Here is a 21,387-nt window from a genome sequence, read left to right as displayed (position 1 = left end):
CCTCTCTCTGGTAGTTTCATGGATACCAAAGGGCTACAACTAATTTAGAGTCCCTTTATTATTGAGTCACGGTTAATGAGATAAAAGTTATATCAACAGGAGACAGACAAAATACAAAAAAACAACAACACTGGTGAATCAAGAAATAAATTGTTGCCCTGGAGGGTTTGGCTCAGTGGATAGAGCATCGGCCTGCGGACTGAAGGGTCCCAGGTTCAGTTCCAGCCAAGGGCACATGCCTGGGTTGTAGGCTTGATCCCCAGTAGGGGGCGTGCGGGAGGAAGCCGATCAATGATTCTCTCTCATCATTGATGTTTCTATCTCTTTATCTCTCTCCCTTCCTCTCTGAAATCAATAAAAATACATTAAAAAAAGAAATAAATTGTTTCTAGCTTTAAGAGTGGTCCTATGAAACAAAACGTGAGATGACTGGCAGTTAGTTTCACACTGCCAAATCTGTGACAGAGTATTTTCTCGTGAGCTTCTGGATTCAGTATCACGGAATATAAGTAGTTCCAGATCAGGATCGCACTGGTGTACACCGAGACCTCATACACATACCTGGTGACCTCATGCATAAACACACATGGTCACACCCCCACCACACACACACACACACACACACACACACACACACACACTAGCAGAGAGAAAGTATAACAGTTCATTTTATAAAGCTAAGATCATCTCTGAAGCTTCACATACACCAGCTTCAACCTGATAAAAACAAAGCTATTGGCCTAAGAAAAGTTCTGCTTGACTCTCTAAATTGCATTGACTCTCTTTTTATTTAACACTGTTGCTCATCCTCTGAACATGTAGAAAGTTAAATTTAAGATTCATCCAAAGATTGGAGAAAGACATTATGTAGGTCCACTATCTAACTTCCTACAGAAAAGTAGTTTCCAAACTGTTTGTGTCGACAGCTTTCTCTAAGAGAAGTTGATGAACTCTGAATCCTCTCAGAAAAATGTATACCCAAACAATTGGGTGGGGACTGTTCCAATTTGGTCAGAGCCCACCTAAACTCATTCATGGCTCCTGTCCTCCAGATCCTTGGTTTAAATCAGGGGTGGGGAACCTTTCTTTGTGCCAAGGGCCATTTGGATATTTATAACATCATTCAAGGACCATACAAAATTATGAACTTAAAAATTAGCCTGCTATATTTGGTCCAACATTTAATTAACTCACCCCTAATGCCTTGGCAGGGCCAGATCAAATGATTTCTCGGGCCATATCTAGATGTTACCCAGCCCTGGTTTAAATACATAGGCTTATTTTCATGGCCAGTGGGAATAAGTTTTAAAAGTTTAAATGCTTCTTATGCTACAAATTATAAAGGGCATACCTTACATCCCCAAACTACTTTGTGTGTCACATATACATACTAGACCCATCTTTCTCTATCCAAGAAGTAAGGCCAACAGGAAATTCATTAAAAAGTTGGCTTTTTTTTTTTCTCCTTTAAAGAAGAAGCAATGTCCACGAAGGGTTTCATGACCCAGGCCTTGGCAGGGTGGCACTGCTAAAGCTCATTCCTAGTAGCAGCTCTTAATTACCTATGATTGGAAGGGAAGCTGAGTTGTTGCAAAAGGAGACTCAATAAGTGTCCTCTTACGTGCCCTTCATTCCATTATGTCATGCAATTAATGAATGGGTAGGACAAGTTTTATGTCCAAACTATATGGCGAGAACACTCAAACAATGGGGAAAAGTGTAAATATTTGTCCATGTCATCTTTCCCTGGGTCTCCTTTTCTTTTTTCCTGAGACTGAAATTCCTCAAGACCTTATCAATTTTCATATATATTAATAGTCTCCAACATATGAACACGGCACTTAACTGGAATGCAGAAAATAGTTCCCCCATAGAAACAGTATTTTATATATATATATATGTTGACTCAGCTTCTAAGCTAACACACTAATGCCCATTTGACCCACAATCCAATCCATAATCTAACGCTGAGTACTACCGCCTTCAGTGATGCCACATAGCAGTATTTCCATGGACCAGAGTTTCAACTTGAACTGCCAGGAACACATCCCCTGTGGTATGAGGACAGAGGTTCCCTAATTCCAAAGCCACAGTGATGGCTGTCAGAACCTCGGGGTAAAATGGAAGGGCCTGGTTTCTGGAAGGAAGGAATAGTGGAACCATAAAGGCTACACTTCTTGGCCAAATAGCCCCTGGATCATCTCCCACGGCCAGCCCCTTTCTGGTCTTACAACCAATCCCTGAACAGCAGCCTCATTATCTCTAAAAAAAATATAATAATAATAGTTACTAATTACTTAGTGCCTAAAATTTCCATTAATGATACCATCTTCAAGCAAATTTAGTAAGTGCTGCTCTCCACCTCATTTTACACTAAGAGGTCATCGAGCATGCCAGATGACACTCAGTTAAGCTTGGAGCCAAAATTTAAATCCGGATCTCGCCGTTTTTCTCTCTAGTTCTGAAGCCTGAGCGATTCCATCAATTCAGTCATTGTTAAGTTGGATTAAATGAAAATATTAGAGAATGTAGTCCAAATCCTGACATGTGGGAGATACTAAATGTGTCCCCTTTTTCCTTGTCTTGCGAATTGGCTGCAGTGATTCCTCTCCATTGTACCAGTGATTTCTCCTCCTGGCTTCTTCCCTGCCTTCATGCCTTGTACTAAGTACTTGGCAAAAGGACCCAGCTAGGTAATATAGCAAAACAGATGTAATATTTTTCCTCCTGTATCCTTTCTCCTCTTCTTTCTATTCACTGAGATTGCACAGGGTGAAGGGTTTTGTCCTTTTCTTAGGTCATATGTCTTTTTGAGAATCTAATGAAAGCTATAGACTTTTTTGGAAAAAATGCACGAGGACATACAAGCATACTTTGTATTAAATTTCACAAATCCACAAGTCCTGTGGACTCCAGCAGTTTTAGGGAATCCCTGTTAAGAAACTCAACCACAAAGAAAGAATTCTATATTTAGATTCTTATACTCTAAAGTTACACCAATCTGCCTTTTAGAGGAACACTCAAGAACTGTAGAGTTCACCATCAGCTTGGTGGTGGAAAGCACAGAGTAAACAGGGCCTGTATGTGGGGCAATGGATGCAACTGAGGACACTGGGACACAAGGACCTGCCTACCGCAGGGACAGGGAGATGGGAAGGAGAAACAGTTACCTGATTTATGTACTTTTCTTTCCCACTGATTTTGATCAAGATAGTACACCCATTGGCTCTAGAATGAAATGAAACCCAGAAGGCTGTGTGTGTCTCGTTGCTCACAAGTGTCTGCATCTATATGAGAGTGCTTGTCTGTGCAAAGGAAATGGATGGAGAAGGCTTGGAGGTCGAGGGAGAAGAAAGGTCTAGTCCCAGACATCAGTTAAGAGGGAACAGACTGGTGATGGAGGAGATGGAAAATTGTGTAAGCAGAGAGATCCCACTTGGCTTGGGTGGCTGTACCTACAAGGTATGTATTTATAAAGAATAAATGCTTTAGCCCCGCCGGTGTATAGCTCAGTGGTTGAGCGCCGACCCAGGAAACAGGTGGTCGCTGGTTTGATTCCCAGTCAGGGCACATGCACAGGTTGTGGGCTCAATCCCTAGTAGGGGTGTATGCAGGAGGCAGCTGATCTATCGTGTTCCTCTCTCATCAATGTTTCTATCTCTCTATCCCTGCCCCTTCCTCTCTCGATAAAAATCAATAAAAAATATATTTTTAAAAATAATTATTTAAATACTGTTTATATACAACTATGCTTGAGTATACATTGAATATGAATATATGAATGTGCTAGAATGTGATCTCTACTTTGATCCAAGAACCTCATTTATTACATGATAATGAAAATGCATTCTAATAAAGAGATGTTTGAAATCATCTAGAATATCAAAGGTAATATTTTAATCGGCTTAGGAAAGATTTATTTTGCAAATTCTGGCAAATGTATATATTAATCTTTTCAGCAATTTATTTGCACAGCCCAGTTGAAGAACCTCGCTAAGTTGGCTGTCATGATGTAGGAAGGAATTTCTGAATTATATCCTCTTAGGTGCCAAATATAAAATACAAACCTGGCATTTAGTACATGCTTTAAAATGTAACATGCACATAGGTACACTCAGAAATATATTGGGAGGAAAAATAGACTGTGCATTTGCATATAAGCCTGACATACTTTCTCACCAGTATTCCACACACACCCAATCACAGATGCTCTGAGGTCAGAGAACTCCAGCAGCTGTGGCAGACTGACAACACAGCGCCTGGTGAGCCATGTCTAGGCTCCTCTGCAATCCACTCCTCCCACCAGGAGCTGAGGTCTCTTTCCCTACTCCCTGAATCTGCACTGGGCTTGGCACATGCTTTGACCATGTTCTGTACATGAAAGAATGACCTTGGATGACTTTCAAAGCTAGACCAGAAGAAGCTTACTGGTTCTGTTTTCAGCTTTCTTAGAATGCTTCCCTGAGATCACCTGTCCTAACAGGTCTAACGAGAGGCCACAGGGAGGAGAACCCAGGTACCCTAGTAGGCAGTCACCACGAACTGCCAGGCAAGTGAGTGAGGGCATCATGGACCATTGTGCCCAGCCAACACTCTAGTTCAATGTAGCCCATGAGTGAGTCCAGGCCAGACCGGTAGAATAATCACAAAGTTAGACCACGGAATCATTAGAAATAGTAAATTGCTGTTGGTTTAAACCATAGTTTTGGATTGGTATGCTGCACAGCAATGGTTAACTGACTCAGTAATATTTAATAGAATTTGAACATTGTGTTATGTTGTGAAGCTCTATTTCCTTTAGGCCTGACCTAATGTTTTCAGCCCTTCAGCTCTTTCCCTGGACGTGAAATGTCAGCCTGACTCTTCGGCAATGATGCAGTAGGAGGTACCGGAGACTTCCAGGTGTGGGATGTAATCTCTGGGCTGGTTAAATGTCATACCTCCTGGAGGCTCAGAAATACACAGATGGCCTTTTGAGAGTCTTCCTGGACTTGCAGTAAACAGGTTGAAAACTAATTATCTTACTTGTTTTTATTAACATTTCTTAAATTTATGTACAGCACACATTTACATCAATATTTAATATTAGAAGTGTTGTAGGTCTTTATTTAGAAATTAGATGATATTTTTTATGACCAGAAACATGCTGTAGGAACTTAGCTGTTGTTTATCACAATTAGCCTATGGTAAAATTGGTTTTATTCTATATCATTTCACTTAAGCTCGAAATTTCCAAGAACCTATCAACGATGTTAAGGGAGGACTCACTGTACTGACTACATAAGCCACTGTCTTATCTAAAGAACCACGACCAGGATCTTGCCTAGAACTTAGGAGAAGGAAGTGCATGAGATGCAACTGAAAGACATGTAACAGAAAGGATCCAAAGAAAGGAGAAAAAATAAAACAAAAATCCCAACACCTATAATATAGGATAATGTTGCAAAATATCAAGAGTAATATTTAAAAGTGTGAACTTTAGAGTCACAGACGTGGGTTCTAATTCAGACTCTAGCATTTCCTGAGCTGTGTGATCCTGAACAAGTAATTGAACCTCTCTGAGTCTCAATTCAATCTCTGAAAAGAGGATTTTAATAGTTATCTCTAGTCACAGGATTACTGTGAAGATTAAAATAAAATTATCTATATAAAGCATCTGGTACAAAGTGCTCAAAAAATATTGTCAATTATTAAACAATTATCCTGATAAAAAGTTCCAAATTCCACAGATTTCACTGGCATCCCAGGCTGGGAAAACTTTTGCACATAATCTCCAAATTGTTTCTTCAAATGGAATTTTCCTCCTCAATTCCTTCTTTATGGAACATACTGATAATATTTGACGTGTTTTCCAGTTAATTCCTACATGTAAGTGCACTTGTATACAGAGGAAGGATTGTTGAGCTGTTGCCTGGAGTTGCCTCAAGTGTAGTAAAAGGCCTTTCACTAATCTTGAATCATTATGGAACTAACTCTAAATAAATTAAATTCTCTCCAGGTTTTATATTAATGTGAGAGATACTATCATCTTGTAAGAACAGCAGTGCTAAAGTAGTCAAGTGTTGCACTGGTGGTTATACTACTAAGAGTTTCTAGCTGGCCGAAACCGGTTTGGCTCAGTGGATATAGCGTCGGCCTGCGGACTCAAGGGTCCCAGGTTCAATTCCGGTCAAGGGCATGTACCTTGGTTGCGGGCACATCCCCAGTAGGGGGTGTGCAAGAGGCAGCTGATCGATGTTCCTCATCGATGTTTCTAACTCTCTATTCCTCTCTGTAAAAAATCAATAAAATATATTTAAAAAAAAAAAAAAAAGAGTTTCTAGCTAGCCCCCAAAGGGATTTGCATGGCTGGAAGCAGACTTCTGATTAAGCAGATTCTCACAAAGCAGGTGCTCCCAGATCTGCTATGATTTATAAGCAATCACATACTCCAATCTTAAACGTTTCTCTAAATTTTTGTTTTAAGAAGAGTATAAGTTCATCTTTTATAAACCATAATAAAAACATTTTCTAGCACTGTCAGGGAACATAAGCTTAAAAATAATTGGGGGAAAATGTTAGGTAGCATAACCACTAGTAGATTTTAAAGCAGAATATCTTTTGAAATCATTGGGAAGATGCACAGAAAAAAGACTGGAAGAAAATACACCCAAATGTCAACAGCACTTTCTCTCAATGATACAATTATTGCGATTTTTAAAGTCTATTTTTAATATAAATTTTTCATTTTATGAATTTGCTAAAAATAATCACATGCTACTTTTCTATTGAGTAAAGAAAAATAGAGAATATAATTTCCAAAGCAGAAGTGACAAAGTACAAATTAGTCCTTATTCATTTGCGTGTTGAAATAGCTTACCATGTCTGACACTCTACTTAAGTCACACTAATTTAGTGCCGGAAGGAGCAGGACAGTGACAGTCACTGTGAGGCTTTGGGCAATGGACCCCCCTCAGGCGATCTCACTGTAAATTCTGAAGGATGTGGGTTAGAAGACCTGGCTTCCCTTCCAGATCTTACCATATCACTGTGAGGAGAACAGAAGGTAGCTTGGAGTCTGACAGAGGTGTCTAAATACTGGTCCACCACTTACTGGATGTGTTATTTTTGGCTCTTTGTTTCACCCTGGAGCTTCAGTATTCTAACTGTGTAAAAGAGAGCTAAAAAGCTTCCTTAAGAGAATTTTGTGAGAATAAATGAGAGAGAACACATGGAAAAGTGCCCCTCGGGGCCTCTCACGTGGTGAACGCTCCATTCATAGTGGTGGCCCTCGTTTCTCATAACTGAGTGCTATAAAGCTGGAAATGGAAACATTTTCAAACCTTTTTTCCCATTACTTTCTCTTTAATCTTACACATCATTTATTTTACCCCCATTATTTATTTAAAGTCTCAGTCCCAATGTCTTTTATTATATACATGCCAAACAAGTAACTTACAGAATGATTAAACCATAGCATGACTTAACTTTCACTGCACTTATTCTTCCAGAATACAGAACATAAACAGGTCCACCATGGCTGGCTCACATGCCGCTCTCAGATAAGGCCCCAGGAGAAACACTTAAGTCCCCATCACAAGTTTCTTTTCTACACTCATCGGAACATCCAGGGGAATCAGAGCCTGTGCTTCAGGCTGCAGAATAAAGAAAGACCCATCCCACGAATTCAGAGGGCCAGGGGCAGCCAAGTCTTCATGGACCAGGGCTGGGCACCCACTGAGGTAGTATCTGCTTCCAGCTTCCACAGCAAGAACCAGATAAGGCTAACGTGTTTTCTTTGTGCATTTTTCACCAGCAGCCAAGTTAGGTTTATAGACTTTGTTATATAGCAGGGGTTCAATTGTGACACTCAGAAAAATTCAGAAGTATCAGGACTTGTCAGAGAATCTACCAGAGGCCATTTAAAAAGTGGCTCAGTTGGTAGCATGTCATCCTGTGCAACCAGAGGTCAATGGTTCGATTCCAGATCAGGGCACATGCCCAGGTTGTTGGCTTGATCCCCAGTAGGGGCATGCAGGAGGCAGCCAATTGATAGTTCTCATCCATGTTTCTCTCTTTCTCCCCTCTCCCTTCCTCTATCTAAAAATAAATAAAAAACATTTTTAAAAAATCGAACATCCATTTGCAACAGACCAGCTCACAGCTTTGGTACCATGTGGTGGCAAATGAAGAATTTCCTAAATGGTGCTTTGCACACGTGCAAACACAAACACTACATAATTTCCCAAAGTGGTGCTCTATGTGCAGCTGACACATATACCCCACACAAAATTATTCCTTGGTCAAATAAATCTAGTAAATTCCTTTCTTGGTGAGTCAGAATAACATATTAAATGCCCCCTACAAGTCCTGCAGACAAGAAATACATTTCCTAAAGTGATCTGAATTAGAATCCCTCTTTTGTTGGAACACCCATTAACATCCTGCAAAAGGTGACCGCTGGAACACCAGTTTGGGAAACCCAACTCTACGGCATTTATGGTGAAGTAGTGCATGGCAGAGCACCAGCAGGGAAGGTGCCTTATGGATGCAGGTGGCCTTGTTTGTGAGCACATCAGACACTCCCTGGGAAATGCCCCCAAATTTGGGAGGGATACTCTGTCAGGGATAGAGGTCTTGAATCAGTAAGTTAGAGCAATGACCAAGGTAGTTTTAAATGATAGACATAATAATAATTAGACTTAATTTAGTATGATTATGCTAAGGACAGCTCTCCTCCCAGGAATTCAGGTTGTACCCTTATAATTGATATAGAGAACACGGATACTTTTTTATTTCCAGCAAAGAAACTTTCTTTTTCCAGGAAAATAAGGCATCCATACATGTGTCATGACATGTCGTTGAGCTGAGAGCACAAGTGCAGCCTCCAGACATGCAGTCTGCAAGTCTATGCTTCCTCTGGTTACTAAAATAGCGCCCACAATAATAAAGGAAAACCCACAGTCAGGTATAGCGAACTCCCTACCTTTTAATTATTCATGCTAATGCTTTGCATGGGTAGACTTTATACTTTACAAATGCTAATCAGGCCCAAAGATTACATGAATAATGGAAAGCCACAGATAATGACCAAATCGGATTTTACCAATGTTTTCAACGCATGCTCTCCCCAGAAATCTTCCCAAACACTGCCTCTCCTCTCCCCTCCACTTAGAGTCTTCATCCTAAAAGAAACCTTAGTATAATTAGTTTTATCAAGAAGGCCCACCTTTTATATCCTTTGCTTTTTCTCTGGAAACCCAATAGTAGTGGTGCTAAATGACCAAAAGGAAGAAGCAATAAGAGGAGAAAACCCAAAATGCTCGGGCCCATAAACTAGAAGCACCGTTCAAGAAGGGGAATGTGAAACCCGCTCGAATGCCCCGGCGCCCTGTCAGTGGAGATGATCACTGCCCTCCCTTCAGTTCTGCACGGTGGAGGTACCATCTGTTTCTCTTCCCCGTGACTCAACATCCCTGCCAAGAACAATGAGCTTTAAACCAGACTGCTGATGCAGTAGTCTCCCTGTCCTCTTCCAAGGGGAAAAACACCTCAACAATGCTGGTGTTCCCATTGTTTAAAAAAATCTACTTTAGCCAGGGTCCCATTTTACTAATTAAAGCCAAGTGTCATTTCACGCCAACCTAACTGGCGAAAATCTAAGTCTTACTAAATCCGGTCTAGGATATGGGGAAAGGTGGACCCGCGTATAATATAAGGGGGACTATGCTGATAAACTATTTTGGAAAGCAATTTGGCATGTGAAAGTGCACATACCACTTCTAGAAATATACAGAGAAACCTGCACAGATGCCCAAGGAGAAGTCTATAAATGGTTAATGCAGTACAATTTGTAGCAGCAGCAAGGCAAAACAAAACTACACTAATCAACTTCTCTGTCCACCAGTTGGGGAATAGTAAATCAACTGCAGTAAAGTCATATTAAAGAATTAAACTAAGGCAAACTCACATTGCAGAATTCTGGACATCAGTTAAAACAAACTATATTGATCACTTTCGGCAGGTATTTATTTCAAAACTTGAGCGAGGAGAAAAGTACAAAATAGTAAATCGATACATTAATAAGATGTAATTTATAACAATTTAAACACATAAATGATATTATTTATAGGGCCATATATATATAGTAAAAGTTCAGGAACAGACAGGAAGAGTGCATGTTAATCTCCCTGAGAAGGAAAAAGGGAGGTGGGAACGGAAGGAGACAAGACTACGGAAGGATACATAGGGAAATAGGACATCAGCTATAATATTTTATTTACATTTCCCATAAATATTATATATATTTAATACCAAGTATTTAAATATTTTTAAATGGTCTGGGTCCCAGGTATATGGATATTTATTATGTTAGCTCTTTGTTTTTTTATGGTTTTTCTTAAAATAATGATTTTTCAAAATATTATAAATTCCTTTTAAAGGACAAAATGTTAATTTTTCTATATGGAGACAAACTGTAGTCTAGTTTCATTCTTTTGCATGTTGCTTTCCAATTTTCCAAGCACGTTTAGTAAAGAGGCTTTCTTTTCTCCAATGTATGTTTTTGGCTCCTTTGTTGAAAATTATTTACCCATATACATGTGTGTTTAATTGTGGGCTCTCAATTATGTTTGATTGTTTTTCTAACATAGGGATGCCTATTTCTTCTGTGTACATGTTTTCAAATTTGGGGGGTACATCTACCCAAAAGTCATTTGAAAACATTTATTCACAAAGATACATGCACCCCTATGTTTATTCAACATTATTCACAGTAGCCAACACATGGAAACAACTGAAGTGTCCTTCAATAGATGATTGGATAAAGAAAATGTGGTGATATATATACAATGAAGTACTACTCATCCATAAGAAAAGGTGAAATGCAACCATTTGTGACATCATGGGTCGATCATGAGAACATCATGACTAAGTGAAATATGTCAGACAAAAAATGTCAAGAACCATGTGATTTCACTTATATGTGGGATATAAAACTGAACGAACAAATGAACAAACAAGAAAAACAAATAAACAAAAACTCATAGACACAGACAACAGTATAATAGTTACCAGAGGAAAGGGGAGAGGGAGGATGAAAAAGTATAAAGGAGATCAAATATATTGTGATGGAAGAAGATTTGATTTTGGGTAGTGGGCACACCATGCAATACACAGATAATGTATCATAGAATTGTACACCTAAAACCTACATAATTTTATTAATCAATGGCACCACAATAAATTTAATAATAAAAAAATAAAGGCCAAAATGAAGGATAAAACAGCAGACCAAAAAATTATCTAACCTTACAACAATGTTTAAGGAGAAAATGAGTTGGGTTATCAAGCCATAAAATAGAATCGGCCTGAATATAATAGAATACAATAATATATTATAATTTCAAACACACTTGAGTGTCTTCATTTTTGTGTGGCTGATATAAAAGTGCTGTTTGGCTCACAATGCTATTATAAAAGTAATTATCAAGGATAATGAGTTTCAATAAAAATATTTGCTATAGCCATACAATCACTAGGCATCTGAGATTATTTTCACATTATAAAAAGTAAATGTAAGAGAAACATAACCTTTATTTAATTGATCCTTATTGAGCAGGTACAACTTTTAACTTATTTCAAATGTTCTAAAATTTAGAAGTCTCAGAAGAAATGCTGGTTTTTTAGAACTCTTATAATAAAACCATAGAAATAAGAAAATTTTCCAAATAACCTTCACTACATTTACATGTTAGCTGTTAATGCCAAGTACAGTTACAGCACATTTCACATAGTCCCACTAATGTTTCAGAATGCTGTTGTTAATAGGTGTTGCTATTATCCCTGGCTTATAGATGAAGCAGTAGTCACAGAATTATTTAGTGCCTTGCCTGAAGCGTACAGTTAGGAGGTGGTAAAACTGGCTCCAGAATCCAAGTTATTAATTCCTCCACCACATTTCCTCCAGGAGACCATGGCAATGCTACTCAGATGCAAGTGACCTCAATGCAACATTGACATATAATCCTCGATTTTAAATTTCAGAGAAACTTCTATTACATTAAAACCTGACTTGCTCATTTTACCAGTCAGAAAACTTGGTTTTCACGAGTTGGACTACACTATCAAAGACCTGTCACATCATTAGACATCCTGAAGTATTACTGTGATTCTAAGTAGGAGATCTTCATAAGCACCAGGAAAAGGAAATGGATTTTTCTCAATCTGTTAATGTATCAGAGATAAGGCATTCTGAATTTTGGCACCAATACATTCTGCCATCCTAATTGTTCTAAGCTACATATTGATCCAGTATATTTGCTATGGCTTCACACAGGGATGCGGGCTCTTTGTCAATCACCATCTTAGAAGAATGAACTCTAAGTGTCAGGGCCACAAGGGAGGAAGCAGACAATGCTCCATGCTACAGGCTTGTCGGGGATGAACCATCATCCATAAACCAAGACGTTTCTTTTTTTTTTTTCTTTCTGTTTTAACTTTCCCACTAAAACATCACAGTCAAGTTTTAAGATAAAATATGCTAGAGGAAAATGGAAATAGCCACATATTCAGGAAAAAAAATTCCTATTACCTAGAATCATTAAAGAGACCTTAATCTTGGAAGAACCAAATCTAGGACAAAGGGAATGACTAAGTAGGCCTCCGCTGTAATGACTAAGAAAGGAATTCAAGAAACGCCAGAATCCTGAATTACAACTTTGCTTTTTAATGCATCACCTGAAAGTAGTATGGCCTCATTCTTTAACCTTATTCTCTCAAAGTAGTAAGAGAGAGACCAGTAATGATATTAACTCGCTCATGAAGCATCTACAGTAGTAACGATCCACAAGAAATGATCAAGACATTCTCAGATGCGGCCCAGAGCATTCAATTTGCGTTTCTCTTACCTATAATGCTTCACCACAAATCATGTCACTATCCACATAACTGTAATCATCCTTTGGCACTAGGATTTAGTTAAATCCAATGTTGGTGGCCAATAGTCACTTAAAATCTTACCCTCTTCCTTCTCTAAAATCACAATAAATGGAAACAGTTCTTCTCTTTTCTATCATTGAGTTTTACTAAGAATAATACAGGCAATATATCTTTCTACCTATTTTCTCCCTCTATTTTAAGCAAGTAGACTATGACCTAGAAGCTAAATTAATACATCCTCAATATTCACAGCAAAGTGTCCGAAAATGCTAGAAGAGTGAGGCAGAGTGAATGAGACAGGGGGTGAATACCAGCTACAATGTGATCTGACTAAAACAACTGGCCAGCAGCAGCAAGTAAGGGTTTGTCTGAGGGCTGGAGAACAAGACAGTGGTGGAACAGACACAAGTACTCTCCCAATAACACTCTGCAGCCCTAAAGAAGAAAGAAGAGGCTATGTGGGAATACTCAGAGCCTGCAAGGAAGGCCCAGGCATCATTCCAAGTGCATTGTTGAAATGGCCATCCATGAGTTCCAGGCTTGAAAAAAGGGACAAGTGAATTGGAAGGATAGTAATACTGAGAACACAGAGGGTTCACTAGCCTAGGGTTCATGGTATGAGACCATGGTGCAAGTAGGAGGCTAAGTTCCCATATCTGGTAATACCTAGCACATTGTCAACATGAGGTAGACACAAAAATCAGTGTTTTCTTCATCTGAAGTCTGTAGGTGCCTCGGGGGATTTCGGAGTTCATGATAATGTAGGTGGAGTGGTGGAAACAAGTCCCAACATAGACCTACACTGCTGGCTGGCTGGCTGGCTAGATGAAGTTGAAATGAGGCCATGTAGCACCCAAGTAAATGTCAACGTCACTGCAACTTGTGGCAGTGGAGTAAAGATGATTTTCGAAGTCACATGGATTGTGAGAAAATGTTGTAAAGTTGACTGACGATCAGAAGTCTTGACCCAAGTGGCCAATTTGGAGCTCCATTCGTAACGAATGCTCACGCTAATGTAACAGTATTCTAAACTACAAGATGGACAAAGGGGAGCTATACGATAATGAGCACCACCAAGTAAGAATTAGGAAAAGGATTCACAACTGCAGTGTCAGAAGAGTCAGGTAACAAACAAAAAGGAAACGTGATTCCCGAAGGAAGCCGAAAGGGAAGACCCAGAGTGCTGAGGTTTTGAATCCTCGAGTCTCTGCATCTTTCTACACTGCTGGCTGAAAGGTCTGCACCAGGAACTATCTAAAAAGAACCTGCTTTTCTGGGCCTTGAAAAAACGCTGATGCAGAGACAGTATTATAAAAGAGAGGCGTGAAAGGGAAGCTCTACAGGTGGCTTAATGAGATGCACTGGAATGGGTGGGGAACCGGAGGGAACCTGGTTAGGAATACGCGGGACTGCCGAGTTCACAGCAGCTCCGTTCTTGCTCCCAGATGTTTCCTCGCCCACAAAGGACCGGGTGGAGAGGGAGACACTCGTCAAAGAGCTCTGGGAGCGTTTTCGTCAGCGAGGATTTGTCTCTTACATAAACTCCCACTGGCTTACAACTTAGGCTTTAAGTCATGAAAGTGAGTTTCAGTTGTTCAAAAGGGAGGTAAATGCTTATAATACGTGGCCATAATGAGTACATACCAAAAACACAAAATAAACATTTCATCATGAGCTCTAGCAGTTCAAAGAAAGATGGTAGAAAGTGCTTCTGCAATGGTCTGGCCTGGAATTTGGTCAAAGTAAGCCACTGTAGAATTCCAGACGTAATGTCCTAGCAGAAAACTATCAACGTGTCATCTCTGCATGAACACTGTGGGCAAAGTCTTCAATACAAAAGTCGTTGTCCCATGACCAGGCAGGATGATGACTGATCTGGTATCTCCAGGTCGTTCCCAGATTCAGACCAAAGTCCTGGACCCTGGAATGTTCTAAGGCCTGAACAGCCATGCTCTCTCATTTTCTTGGGCTGGCAGTGCCAGTGTGTCATCTCTTGTCAGTCATGTAACAAATATTTAGGAAGCCTCCACTATGTATTATGGGCAAGGGGCACAGTGAGAATGAAATAGTCACAGTGCCCTGTCAGAACTTAGCCTAGTTGGGGAGACAGACATACAACTACTCAAACAAATGCTTAACCTACAGTTTGGTTGGAGCAAGAAAGGACAAGTTCATGATCCGAGGGGAGTCTAGAAGATGGGACCTAGCGTGACCTGGGACATTCAGGTCAGGAAATGACACTTAAGGGGAAGGACAAGTAAAGCTGACCAGGCACAGTGATGTGCAGGGAGAAGCTGAGTGCCCAGGTAGAAGGAGGAGCCCTGCCTCAGATACACCTGTGCTTAACAGCAGCGGCGTGTGTCATCCACTAAGGCGCTTCCACCAAATGTGCCCTGACCGGTGAAAGAAAAGAGACGACAGAAACAAAACAGAGAAAAAAAGTAGAACAGGAAGTTCTGATGCTAAAAATAGCTGGCAGTCCCAAATGTGAGCGCCTACAACCTGAGTCACTGGTGAAACACACACACACACACACACACACACACACACACACACACACACACACACGAAGGCAAAAAACAACACAAAAAGTACAAAACATAAAGTAAAAAATATTCCTTTTGCTTGGTTTCCAAGACAGCTGAGAACCATGGCTATTTTCCTTAAGTCAGACCAGGCAGCCACCATTAATCTCAAGGAATACAGGACCCACTCCCTTAATCGTATTTAAAATAAAAAGTGAGGTGATCCGACATAGTGTAATTTATTTCCTTCACTTCACACAACTAAATTACAGGGCATAATGAGTATCTACCTGTCATCTAGTACACCTGACCCGCATGAATGAACACGGGACAAGGATCCAGTCACATGGGCCCCCTGTGGGGAAGGGACTGCACAGGCCTGAGACAACAGGAAGCCTTCCTGGAAATTTTCACTCACAGCAAGTTAAGGTAAAAGGTAGGAGCTCAGACCATAGAAAGTATCTCCATAGAAAGACTGATTAAGGGGCTGGAACAGACAAAAAGAATATGTCGGCAGAAGTGATCAGAAAATGCGGGACATCGGATTACAAATCACCATTTTAAAAACTATCATTGAATGAGCCCCAGTTATTTTCCAGAGTGTGCTATTATATATTATCTTTAATCCTCACCACCACCTGGGAGCGTGATTTTATTCATCTCATTTGACAGCTGAGAACCTGAGTCTCGGAACGGTTCAACAACAGGAACTTACCTATTCCCACAGGCAGTGCTTTTTCTGTCACATCAGTCTCTCACCCCAACCTCAGTCTGAATTTCTAATAAACATTGGCAAATCTCGACTGTGGCCACTCACTACTAGTTAACCTTATTAAACTTTTCCCATCATATGAACTGGCATCCCTGATAGTGGCAGGTCCTGAATTTTTATAAGTCTATAGTAAAGGGGATCAGAGGCAACAGTTTGTAAGGAGGAAACATCTCTTGAAGTTGCCCTTTTACTGAAATTGTGTGCTTACCTTGTTTTAAAAGAGGCCCGCAGAGACTCTAACACTTCACCCCTTCTCCAAGTCACCCCTTGACAAATGCTCTTGATTCCTGACCTTGAAAGCAATCCTATGAGGAGTACAGATGTGGCAGCCTCCATACTGTTACTCCCAATGATGATTTTAGGATGACAGGTTCCACTGACTATCCTGCTACTATTTTATTAGGCCAGCACCTTAATTTAAGGATGAATTTAGCCTCGAGGACCATATATATTCAAGATCAAAACTGTGAAAAGAATTTTCCCTGGTTTATACTTCTAGGCTCCATTCTCATTTCACACTCCACCTCCACAATGGACCTGGCATGGTAAATTCTTTGGAATCTAGACAGAATCTATTAGAATTCTCTCACTAACAAAATCATTGCTGGGAAGACAGCCTAAAAATAGAACTTTCATTATATAGTCAGCAAAAATATTCAGTGGTGTTCTGCTAAGTATTTCAAACACAGTGTCTATGTCCATCTGTGATACGCTCTGGGCCTTTGCATCTGGAGCTGAGCTATAATGGGGTGTCTTGCCTTTTGAATTTGACAAGTCTAGAACATAAAGCTAATACAGAGTGTCCAACATAACCTGGGCTCTTTTTAAATGCCTAGAAGATCTGAGAATTAATATGGACTCTCTCAATAAAATTACCTTTGTCGCTATGAAGGTATTAGTTTCCGCAAAAGACAATATTGAGGTACTGCAAAATCACCTGTAAAATCTTAGGTAGCAATGAATTAAATTTGAAGTTGCTCCTGGAGACAAGCTGATATTAGTGGAAATGGATACTCCATTTAACCTTCCAAGAAATAATGCCTAAGATTTATTGGCTGGGAGATTCTCACCAAATACTTGTGTTTAGATCCTATGGTTGGAACAATCAGCTATGTTAGCCCCATCAATTACAGCTCTTAAAAGAGCACACAATTGTTAAGCCTTTTAGCTAGCAAGCAAATTCCATTATACATGGTACCTCAGTATACAAAAAAAAAAAAAAAAAGTTATGTACAGGTTAAATCCTCTTCTTCTTGGACACGGTGATATGTATGGTAATTTCTGCTTCTTAATTCAGAATGCCTGGGAGACAGTTATACTCACTCAACAGATATTTATAGAGAATCCACTGAGTACAAGCCATACATTAGATATTATGAGCCATGTTCTTGACAACCCCTATTCTCCTTATTTTTATATAAATACTTTGGACAAAACATTATATATAGAGTCTCTTTAAGCAAATACAAGTTGTACCAATTTGACTTTAAGATTTCCTTCTCATAATAGGGATCTTGGATATTACTGTTCTTCTAAACTATACTTTTGCCTCATTAGCTGTGAAGTTGTAGTGCTAAAACCTTTTGCCTAGTACTAAAATGGCAAAAATAAGGACACTTTTTATAAGGAAACAGACAACGGCCCAAGTCTTACAGGACAAAAGAGGAAAAGAAACAAGGAAGTGTGTGATAATAATTCTAGAGTGGCATTCACACTTCTTGACACAACACTCCTCTTTGAAAAGAAAAAGACTCATGATTTACAAAGAGGACATTTCAGTTGCTAGATCATCACCTACCCAATAGGAACATAAATGGTAAATGGTAGATTATATTTCATTTGGAAACCTTAACTGGCAGAAATTCTACCTTTGCAGCGGACACGCCAAAATAAGAGAAGCCACTGCAGGATCCATAAATACACATTTTAACAAAAAGGGAGGGGTGGGGGAGAAGGAGAACAGTTTCTCAGGAGTACTGTGTCCTGATTTCAAGGAGAAATTTTATTCCTTTACAATCCAGCCTGCAGTTAGCTAGCAAAAGGGACAGAAGGCATTAACTTGGATATTAATAGTCAATTGATAACACCTTGTAAACATACACCTTCATTTTTCCCCCAAAGGAAATGGTAAATAGTATGATGGAAGACATAGAACACAGTAGAATCTCTGGTATACTATTAGATAAGTGCAGTGTGGCAGAGAGTAATACGATTAATGTGTCAGACACATCCAAACATAGTACTGTCTCCAGAGTAGCTACCTTAGAAGGACAAATCTAATATTATCAACATTTCTTATGATTTCTATGTGAGAAAGACCTTCAGAGTCTGTGAAAATTACATTTGAATGTTAAATTTACCTATAGTCAATAATGTTCCATACACTCTACCAGGTACTTAGAAAGAGGAGTAGTCCTGGCCTGTAAGAAACTCAGTCTAGAGAAGGGAGCGAATGTGTGCATAGACAATTTCATTACACTCTCAGCCCTTCCCTGATTTCATTTATATTCTCGCATTCTTTGTACATACTTGTCCTCCTCCACCAGGCAGTTAAACATTCTGAGAGCAGAAACCATGCCAATTATCTCTGCATCACTGCCACATGCCCCGGCAGAGTCATCTGCACAGAGTGAGCATTTAACAAATGCGGGTTAGGGAAAAAAAGGTCTTATTACTTAATCATCACACTGTACTCAGCAAAATTCACCGTAAGACAGGTTTGTCTCAAAATGTATCCAAGGGTATTTAGGCACTGCAGTATCTAGTCTCTCCTAAGCTGGTCCGAAGGTCAGCATTACTCGGAGACTTGGGTTCTGAGGCATTAAGAGCCACATCATAAGCCCAACTCACTCTCAACTACTCTCTAACTGTCATAGTCAGTAATAGCAAGTCACGTAAAACATTTACATTTCTATTGATTACCTGGGAGAGAAATCTCTCCTTCAAGAATGGATCCAGTCTACCAGCTCACCAAACTCCTGTCTCACGCCATCAGGTCATTTTAAAGCCATTAATTAATGGAAGTCCAGATGGTCATCGGCATGTTCATTCCTACCAACAGGAGAGTACCTAGAACGATGCCACTTGTCCTTAATCCAGGCAATCCTGGACAGAGCATGTAGCTTACTGAATTTAGAGAGCAGGCATCGTTATTCCTAGTAATGACAGAACAAACATACTAAGCATAAAAACCTGGTTTGGACATGGTTGGCTGATTAGACCAGGGAGTGGGCAGAAAACAAAGTTTCTGAAGGTTTAACAGTCGTGCATGAAAGATAGCCTGTGTATCATTTTGCTGTGATGCTTTGGAAATAATAATTAAGAAAATAGAAGTATATTAAAAGTTGTAAAAGATGGTATAGGCAACTAACTGGTGACTGGTAAGAACACTCTTCAGAGCAGGCAATAACATTTAAGTGGAAAAGGAACGAGGAAAGTGTCTCTTTAAAGAAGGGAAAGAAATTGTCTCTAAATCCAGGTTACTGTGGTCCCTTGCAGGGAAGAGACTACCTGCTCCGTGACGCCCTTAAGCACCTTCACCTCAGGTCTCTACTGTATCTGACACCAGGAAACAATTAAGGATGGACATAACAGAGCAGTGGTCGGCAAACTGCGGCTCACGAGCCACATGCGGTTTGCTGCTCTGTTGACTAATGAGTTTGTCGACCACTGTAACAGAGTATGCAAATTCAGAGGGTCACAGCTCTACAGATGAGAGCTATGTTGTCTAATAGTCACATGTGCTATTTAAGTTGAAATCAACTAAAATTAATTACAATTTAAAAATCACTTTTTTTTTCAGTTGTAGTAGCTTTATTTCAAGTGTTCCTAGCCACACGTGGCTAGTGGTTTTCATTCTGAACAGTACCTACACAGAATAATTCCATCACTGTCCTACTGATGGACAGAGCTGGACTTGAAAGTGAACACTGCTATTGCCAAAAGGCCAAATGATTTGCTACTCACACTGTAAAGTATTGTGTTTTCATCAAGAACACACTCTGGCTCAACTGTCTAATTCCTGTGCAAGTAAAAGAATAAGTTAAGTCACCTCCCATTCATAATAGTATCATTAGATTCCTGAGGTCATCTGGTCCTTGGATAGAAGCTATGTCTGACAGTAAAGCAAAAGTCAACTACGGTACTAAGATTTCTACTGATTAAAACTTTCCTGTATATATATTTTTTTAGATGAAGGAAAAAATATACTCTTGGATTTAAAATAGGCAGTTTCAATTACATTTAATAAAAGCAAACTAAGATTCTGTCAACAGCCAGGAAAAAGCAAGCCAGTAGTTTTCAGACAATGGATTCTATTTAAACACTCATCCGATCGTTGCTTAAATATTTACTTGCTGCCACGTACCACACAGAGGAAAATTAGATATCTCTGTGTGTGACAGAACAATGTGAATGCGAGCTAAAATTTAATCAGCACATAGAAACAACAAAGCATATGTGTCAACTTAAGAGAACAGCTTATATATTTTTAGGGAAGGGGACTGCAAGGACACTGGAAAACTTAAAATGCAAGACTTAGAGCCCTTCTTCAAAAATGCATGCTGTTGCCATCTCTGATGTTTACAGCCTTGGTGGTGCAGAGCCTGGATGGGTCTGAGACGAAGCCAGAGACGATGCAGTACCCACGCCTTGAGAAGCAGGCAAGCTGCTGCTGCATTTCATCATTATGGAAACAAACAAACAAACAAAAAATAGCACGAGAAGCAGGCCTCTCCTTTCCGTTCAGGAGCAAAGTTATCATCAGAAGTGATAAAACCTCACGGCCCCCTCCCCGTTCCCTGGCTTTGCCCCCTACAGTAGCACTCTGTTTGTTTTCCTTCTCTTCACGCTCTTGGCATTTCAGACTAGAAAAGGAAATAACATCTTGACCTTCTGCTCATGGAAAGGCTGCAGTCCTAGGTCACTTGATCTAACTCATCCCTGTCAAGGGAAAACTCACCTCATTTAACAAAAATCACCTGATGTACCCAAGGAAGGTGGGGAGAGGTTCATTTCAAACTTAGTAACTCCTATCTCCTCCTCCTGATGAGGACAGAGTCATTGGTAGCTGTTTAAGTGACCGTGTGCAAATTAAAGCTCTCTGGGCCAGGAAAGTAGCTCCTGTCAAAAAGGCAGCTGATCTGAAACCTACCAAATCTCTTCCCCCTTTCA

General features: G+C 39.8%; 1 protein-coding gene across 2 annotated transcripts in view; it reads right to left on the bottom strand.

Moving 5' to 3' along the window:
- Window positions 1–21,387, bottom strand: part of MAP7 (microtubule associated protein 7) — a 139,679-nt gene that overhangs the window by 102,700 nt on the left and 15,592 nt on the right. The gene's annotated exons all lie outside the window — the stretch shown is intronic.

This window comes from Eptesicus fuscus, chromosome 10 (genome assembly GCF_027574615.1).
Source record: "Eptesicus fuscus isolate TK198812 chromosome 10, DD_ASM_mEF_20220401, whole genome shotgun sequence".
NCBI classification, from domain to species: domain Eukaryota; kingdom Metazoa; phylum Chordata; class Mammalia; order Chiroptera; family Vespertilionidae; genus Eptesicus; species Eptesicus fuscus.
Note: the sequence above shows the minus strand (reverse complement) of the source record. Positions and strands in the feature narration are given on the sequence as shown.